Genomic DNA, 8,817 nt, shown 5'->3' on the forward strand with positions numbered 1-8,817 from the left:
CACTGACATAAGGACACTGCACCTCATGAGGAAAGATGTGAAAAGCAGTGGATTAAAGACAGAGAAAAGAAAGTTACAGCGGGCCAGTCATGTAACAGACTGGTAGTTTGCTTTTAGGTCATTTGCTTTGTTTCTGTGTATGCACTCTTATTCAAACAGGAATTAGCTTGGGCATCCCAGTTGTGTAAGTCAGCCCTCAGGTAAGACTTGATGGTCCAGTTGCTCCCTCTTCAGGCATGGAAGCCCATCAGAGTGATGATAACTGTGCCCAGTATTTGCATGCTGCTAACATATTTTGCCCCGCTACACCTAAAGTTCAGCAACTGATAAAATGCTTAGGGGCTGGTTTGGCCTTCTTATACTTAGAACTGTAAGTTGATGTGCACCTATAAGCACCCTGAAGGTCACAAAGAGAGCTCCACTCTTGCAGCCTTTTGACATGAGACATTCTCAGCAGCTAACAGACATAGCCACGAAAGCATTATCCTTGCAGTACCATCCCATCATTGGCATCCACTGTACACATATGGAACCCCTCACCCTCTTTACTCTTATTTACTGGGAAGGCCACATTAGGGAAAATAGGCTCTGCTTAAAGGAGTTTTACTGGGGGAACAAAAGCATGTGGCTCTCCACAAACAGATTACCAAGACAGTAAACATCCAGCAGTGTCAAGGGAAATCTCCAGTCTTTAGGCAGCTGTACAGCTGTCATTAATGAAAAGGAGAGGAAATCTTTTCAAAGTGAAAATATGCCTAGATCTGCCCCTGTACATTAGAGAGGCAGGAGATCTAAGCATCGGTTTTTAATGAGGTAGAGCCTGAAAAGAATTCCATATATGTTAGGTGATGTAAGAAGCATTCTGTCACAGAACAGAAAGTGTTGCAACCATGCCTCACTGCATGAATCGAATTACTAGAAAAACAGCCAGAATCCAAATGTGGAAGATATCTCGTCATTTAAGACTGTTAAAACAAAACATGCACTGTTGCACGTAATCTTGCATTGGCAATCAAGAAGTGGACTAAATTATCTGATGCTTGGGTTCTCCTTCATATGCATTTTTATTTGCACAGATGGCATATTCATAAAGACTGAGTCTGAAAGGGCACTCTCATATTGCAACTTCTTAGTATCCCTAATGTAAATTTCACTAAGCAAGAGATCAGTGTGATTTGGTTATCCATGCTGCAAGTATGATGTTTTTAAAGTGAGTAAAGAACCTACGATCTGATCTATCTGACACTGCTTTGCTGCAAACATTCCAGATATCCTGTGCCCCAGCCTCCTGCGCCCTTTGGAAACTGCCACCTTTGGTTTACTGGATTCAAAGTGAGAAAATTAATCTTAAAAAAAAAACAATGGAGAGTGTGGGGACAAGAGAAACAATTCGTGCTATTTAAACATGGACATTTTGCTTCTCCATTCTGACAGAGGATGAAGGATCCAGTATCTTGCATTGCCAGTGAGGGCTCATTAAAAGGCTGCCCTGTGTGGCTAAAAGCATAGGTGACTGTACTGCTTGCAAGAGCTACAAGTCTCCACAGCATAGTCTTAAATCCAAAGGAGGAGGAACCCTCCGGAGGAACCGTACTAGGAATCAAAAGTGTTGAAGCCATGACCCCTGGCTAGAATGGAGGCTGCTCAGAGTGTCGTAGCATCCCTGTGAATAGCTGACAGTAGATCTGCCTCACCGTCACTTACAGCATGGACTCGAATCTCTCCTAAAGAACAATATTAGAGTCGGGCAATCAAAGACCTCATTAGCAGTGACTACATCCAGGGAATGGAAGGTGGAAGTGGGGCTGAGCACAGCGCAGGGATACGTTTCTCTTTCACACAGCCCCTGTACGCTGACCCCCAGTAGCCACCCAGAGTTCACCTTCAGCATCTGACCCAGACCTCCAGTCTTAGCCCAGGTCTCAGAGGGAAGGCTGAACACAACGCTCTGTGTTGTTGCTACATCTCTGATAGATGTGCTGCAGTATGTCGCTGAAAGCGACAGTCGTGTTCCCTAGGGACACCCAGGCTTCCAGCATCAGCGAGGTGAAAGGCAGCTGCCATTCGCCCCAGCACCAGCTGGAGAAGCCACAGCAATGTGTAAAGAGTGTCAGCAGTGAAAGCCTCGGGGGCGGGGGGGGGGCGGGGGGGCACGAAGGGAGAAAGAGACAATGACGTCACTGTAATGGAACCCTTCCCTGCCTGTCTGTCTGTCTGTCTGTCAGCAAGGACTTCTGAGTCAATAAATACCAGTCAGAATGCACAATTCCTGCTGACCTGCAGTCCCCCCTTCATCTCTGGAGAAAATAAACATGGGCTGTGGGTGCTGAGCTGCTCTGCCTTCTTCAGAGCCTCCATTGTATTTGTGTTTGCAGCGTTTCAGCCAGCCAACACTGGGCAATGTTCACTCCGTACTCCCAGGAACTTGGAGGAACTCCCTGGTTATTATGAGATTACCCCTTCACTGCAAAATAAACGGTTCTTTACAGACACCCTCTCAGGGGTGTTCCCTCACAGATGTCCAGGAGTCAGGAGGGGTCAGGACAGGAGGGATTTGACACTGTGTATAAATCCTCTCGGTGCAAGCTGCAGCCCCCAGAACAATGCCATTCACTGTCCAAAGCATCCACGGGAACAGGAGCTGCCCCTGGAAAGCCTAAAGGAGGCTCTCTGTCTCACACCTCAGCCTGCAGCAGCACCTTACACGCCTGCAGGCAGCTCAGAATCGGATGTGGAAGGGAGCTCCTGATCACTTGTGTCTGAACAGAAACACCAGTTGCCATATCCTAGTTTTCCCTATTCCTAGGGGAAAGTGTTTTGGTTCAGGATTTTCTTCCTACCTTATTCCACATCTTAACAGAGCCATTTGTCCTTGCTATCAGTCAATGTTCACACCATAGTTGTAGAACTACTGATTTAATAACAAAAGGCCCATCAACCTCATGCTTGCTATCTGCTTGGGGTGGGAATGAAGGGACAGAAATGTCTTTGTTTCTCAATTTGCTGGCAGCAATAGCAGACTGCCATTTCATATCTGGCCTGGCCATTAAAGGGGGTGAGGCATACTTCACCCATGGGCTTCACAGGTACTTGATGACGATGGAGTGATTCAAATGCTTTCTGGATTGTGTTCTACTTTCTCCAAATGGGATCCTGGAAGTGCTAGATCCCTCCAGCCCTATTCTGCAGGACCATGATGCTGCTTGCTGCTAGCTTCATCCCATTCCCAATTTCCAGTTCCAGGTTTTCTGTACCCTGCTCTTTAAGACTGTAAGCACAGTAAGGCAGGGACTGTTTTGCACAATGCCTGGAATACACCTGATACACTGAGACGCTCCATCAGCAACTTATTCAAGTCTCTTTTTCTCCTTCTTCCCCCTCACCCCCTCCAAGCACTCAGTTAAAAGAGAAAAAGATTTCAAGAGGTTTCAATCTGGCAGGGAAGGTGCAGGATTATTTGCTTGCTCCTTTGAATTAAAAAAAAAAAATACTATTACTGATGATTTTTGACAACAGAGAACAGAGGGGATTTTCTTCAGAGTACACAAATATTCTAGCAGGTTTCAGGTCACTTGTCTCCTGAGCTATTTGGGGTCATTCTGAAAGCCAAGGCTCCTTCACAATTTGCAGAATTTGTTTTCTGTGTTTTCACCTAGAGCACTGTTGTTTACAAGGCAGTCCTGCAAGCCTGAGAAACCATCCAAACATCACACCACAGTCCTGAGGTTGAGCTAGTATGAAGGCGAGACACACTTCACCAAATGTCGGACAGAAGAGTGGCCCAACAGGACACAAGGGTGGAGAACTGATCTCACAGGTGACATGCACAAGAGTGTGTGGCATAAGGCATTCAACAGAAACTTCTCAGAGGGAAGGGCAGAACAGCAATCACGAGTGGCGTGAGCTTTTCCAGGGACACGGTCTGCTCTGCTGTGCAGAGGCCCTGCTTCCCACAGCTCTGCAGCCCCTGCAGAACTCACTTACTGTAAATCATGCTCTAGAAATCATAGCTTATATTTTTAAAAGCTTCTGACAATTGCAGTTGTGGAAATAACTGTGAGAACCTGAACCAGGGGTAAGCCATTGCAGCAATACAGAGCTGCCTTGGAGCTGGAAACAACAGTTCTTGCGTCACCTTCTCGAAGCATTTCGATCACAGCCTCATTAACTCATTCTGCAGCAATGGAATTTGGCACTTTCCCATAATGCATAAATACAGTATTTTACCAATATCTGTAGTCAGGTACCCAACATCAGTTTCTGGACAGCTTGCAAACTAAATGCATGCAAAGGCAGGGAACAGGCTCTTTGCAGCAAGGGAGGCAGTCCTGGCACATAGCAGCAGCAAGGCTGAGGACTGTGATCTGATAAGCTGCTGAAGCCATCCACAAGTTAACTCCTTCCCAGGCACATACCAGAAAAAAAAGTCCTGGACTATGCTTCTTGAAACAATACTTCACTAAACAAGGGCCTGACAATGCAGATAGATTGCCTGGAGACATTGTGAGGTCAAGAAAAGATAAAAGCTTTCTTAAAAGAATAGTTGAAAATATTCATTGCCATATTGTGGTGATGACTATTTTCAGCAGATATGGGCCACAGCTGCACATGTTTGTGTGAAGAAAGGAAGACAAGTATGAAAGGATTTTTTTTATATCATTACCGTTTGGTCCCATCTCATTACAGAATACACAGAAGCTGGCTTCGCAAAGGATGTGTTCTTTTGAATCCTTGTGGCTTGGAGCCAGAGCTAAGGTAAATAGTTGTTAATTAATTTAATTTAAGCCATTTATGAGATACAGAATCTAACTCACTTTACAGCAGAATAGGTCCTGGCCTATATGCTACACCACATCTATGTATTATATAAATAATACTATGTTTAGAAACTATTAATGTTACAAAGTCAAACATTCGGATGTTAAGGATCATCAGCAATAAGCCTGACCTTATTTCAGCCCTATCTATGAGCTACCTTACCGTCTTTAATGACATAACCATATAACAATTTTCCACTGGATCTCTGCTGAAGACCTTGTATGTTTGAAGTCTTCTTTTATACTCACTGTTCAATAGGTGCTTCATGTCTTATTTACTGCATATCATCCAAATTCTGCTCTGAAACCTGAATCATTAATTTTCTAGGGGTTTTTTTTCTGTTATATTTCATTTCTTAATTTCCAATGTGTGGAAATTCCTGTTCTGTTTCTGGAGACAAGCATCTGATGTCCATGCCTCTACCCCGTCATGCTTCCAGTCCTACCTGTAAGCCCCCCCTGCCTTCCTCAGAACATCAGGATATTGAGTAGCTCTTTGTCCCAATGTCTTCACTCGCAGTACTTCGGTCCCAGCTCCCTACCTTCTGCAGCCTTGTCAGAAAGGTTCCTTCTCCTCTCCCATGCTCTGTCAGCCAAACACTGAAACCATAGCAGAGGCAACAACACTGTTCACCCCCTGTGCCCTGAGACAGCACAGCCACACCGCATACCCTACTGCTCTGGTGGCAGAAAACGTTGCTGTCCACCCCTGCATTTGAGAACAGGCAGAAGTCCTGCAGAGAACATGCATTTCTAATGTCTTTGTGCAAAGCGGGACTTTCTGAGGCTCATAACTTGAGTAAATGTGGGAAAATTTTCATGGAAATAGGCAAGTATACATTCCTGACATCAGAGGGATCCTCCACCCCAACTGCTGATCAAAAGACAAGTCTTTCATCCAAATTAGTTAGGGATTCTTAATTCTTACTGGTATCGCTTTCAGGGGTTTTTTAGCATAGACATGAGAATAAAGTCTCCCTAATTTTTTTCTGAAAACCCAATTAATTCTTTTTCCTTCCTTTTTCAAAGAAAGGGGAAAAGAAGGATGCAAGGTATGGAGATTAATACCTGACATGGGAAATTTCACCCTAGTTATTTCAAATGTAGGAAAGATCATAGACAACTGAAAACAAGGCATTATAATGATGTGGCATAGTTTTTCAACATAATCTTAAACTTTTCCTTATATGTTGGCTATAACAATCAGTTTCCAGGACTACTTCTGTTAAACAGAAAATAAAACTCTGTTTTGCTCTCATATTGATTAAAAGTTGTGCTAAGATCTTGCAAATATTTAGTCAAAAACTTCTTAATAATGCTTCCTACATTGTACTGAAAATGCTTGGCTCAGTCTGATCAACCTCTTCAACTGAATTCCCACAGCCAACCCACAGCCATCATAATGCAGAGTTTTACCTTCCTGTCCCAATGTACATGACACAGATAAAACCAGAGCAGTACAGCAGGGTGCCCAATATAAATTAACCAGGGGATCATTAAAGACTCCAAGCTATCAGCTTGGGGATTCGCCTTCCTCTCCTTCTCCTGCCAGCAGCCTATCCACCTTCCCAAGCCCCATGGCCGCTCTCCTTCACACACACACACACCTTGGCACACCTTGGTCTCTACCTGGGGTGGGAAGTTGGCCAGGGCCCACACTATGCAGGTCACATGGAAAAAAGGCTGGAGAACAACAGGAAACCATTGTTTCTCATCATAAAGAAAGGAGTGACCAGAAGTGAATGAGCAAAATGCTTATGTGTGACTCCTCTCACACTATGGTCAGGGTGAGCTCTGACTCAAGTCTGTTATCGGTCTTAACATCAGGGTTGAGGACTGATTAGAAAATTTAATTGCCTTCTCCCCAGAAAGGATGGAGGAGAAGGTGATTCTCCTGGCCTGGGTGAGGTGCTTTGAAAGGGGATCCCAAGGCATGTTGATAGGGGAGCTGGCAGTTCTGCTGCTTCAGTGGTACCTGTTTTGTGGACAAACAAATTACTTCAGTTTCCAATGCTGTAAATCTGGAACCCCTCATCACCACCAAATTAATAAAAACGTCTTTAAGAAGTGAGTAAAAAACGTGTAAAAAGCACTAAGTAGCCAGCAGTCTGGCACTTGAAGCCCAAGATCGGATGGTAGAGAGGGAGCAGGGGGTCTCTTTCTCACCTAGGTAATGATTATACGAGCCCCATAAGGACATAGTTAAATCAAGTATTAAGAAGACTGCACTTAAGAGGGGGAAAATATGTCAATCACACTTTGCCTTTGACAAAAGGAAATTCCTTGAAACTGAGAATGGGGAGAGAGCGGGAGGGAGAGTGTCTCGTCATGTGGGTGGCCAGGAAACTGGAGGCCAGAAAAGTACGAGAGAGAGAAAGAGTAAGAGACGGGGGGGGGAAAAACCACCAGACTGAATTCTAATCCAAATGCTGTGAGGCGTTCACACCAGGCCTTGTGAGAATATTAACAAGGTTACAGGAGAGGGGCCTTTAGCCTCGGGAATTATTAGTGAATATGGAATTATATTTGCGCAAACACAACCAGATGCAAGCAGCTAAATGCTCTGCAGATGTGAAAGGAGACAGAGTGTGTTCCAAATGGGCAGCAGCTTCATGTGTTTTAACCCTCCATCGTGGTGCCTGGTTGCCTGTCTGAGAGGGCTGCTTTTCTGAAATGGCAATGGGACGGGAGGGACAGGGTCTTCTTTTTTATCAGAAATTCGAACATGGGCACACTAAGGATTATTCTTCCCCAGAGCCACTAGCATCTCCCAGCTGGCTGACTATCACACTGAAGAACACATCCTGACTACATTCTTTTATCTCTCTGGCCTTAGATTAATTTCCTGCAAGTTTTCATTTTTCTTCCATTTTGCCATGTCTTTTTCTAAAATCTTCCTTTGTCCTCCTTCCCTGTCTTTCCTCGTCGTTTGCTCTCTGGTTGCATAGTCTAACTCCATCATGGCCTGAGCAGTTAGCCCCTATGCACAACATCGCAGGCTGTTTCCATTAGAATGAGAAATTGATTACAAGAGCCAGGTATTTCTTTGAAGTAATCCTGTTTTATGACAAACAAAGTCCCGCTTCTTGCAATACAACAATCAGTTGCTTTGCTCATGATCCCAGATCTGCTTGCAGTCAGGGCTCTGCTCAAAAAGCTCCTTCCCTTGGCTTTCTTTCAAGGCCATTGTGTATTCACTTCATTTCTTGTACCATGATTTTTGGGTTTGCTCCCTGCCTGTTTCCTCCCACTTTCCACTGTTTCATTCACTCTAATCGATCCTCTGACCCTGCATTCAATGTTTACTTTGGGCAGTAGCGTCCATTGTTTATGTCATTACTAAACACAGGGTGTTGCTTCTTTTAGCCAGTGTGGAAGGCAGTGAGCACACCTAGCACCCTGAGTAGGATTATGGATGATTCGAAACCAAAAAACTGCCTCTCAGCTCCCAAACTCATATTATTAGGTGCACAATACCAATAACTCAGTGTCTCACTCGAGAATGCAGCTTCATGATCTTAAAGGTCTTTTCCAACCTAAACGATTGTATGATTCTATGATTCTATGATCATTCGAGATGAATCGCTACTTCCAAAGTAATTACAGTTCCTACTCTGAAGAGGAGAGAGCATATACTGAATCTTTAAAGATCAACTTTATCAATTTAAGTACAAAGCCACTGAAATGGCCATAGGCATAATTATATAGATTTTTAGTGTCGCTCTGTGGCAGGGTTAAGACTTCTGCTCAAGAGGAAATTTCCTGCTATGAAGAATAATGGCAGCAAATGACTGTTCATACTATAGAATTGTAAATGTAAAAGTGTGGAGATCTGGAGGCTTATGTACATGGGATTTTAATAGATTACAGTTTGACTTGGGTGAGTACACTAATTGTGATTTTAATTACCCCAATGGTTTGAATTCCTATTAAGTATGATCTTGCCTGTTTATTTCCTTGAATCACAATGCTTGTTTTCGAAAATAATCACAACATTCCT

This window comes from Pelecanus crispus, chromosome 1 (genome assembly GCF_030463565.1).
Source record: "Pelecanus crispus isolate bPelCri1 chromosome 1, bPelCri1.pri, whole genome shotgun sequence".
Taxonomy (NCBI): Eukaryota; Metazoa; Chordata; class Aves; order Pelecaniformes; family Pelecanidae; genus Pelecanus; species Pelecanus crispus.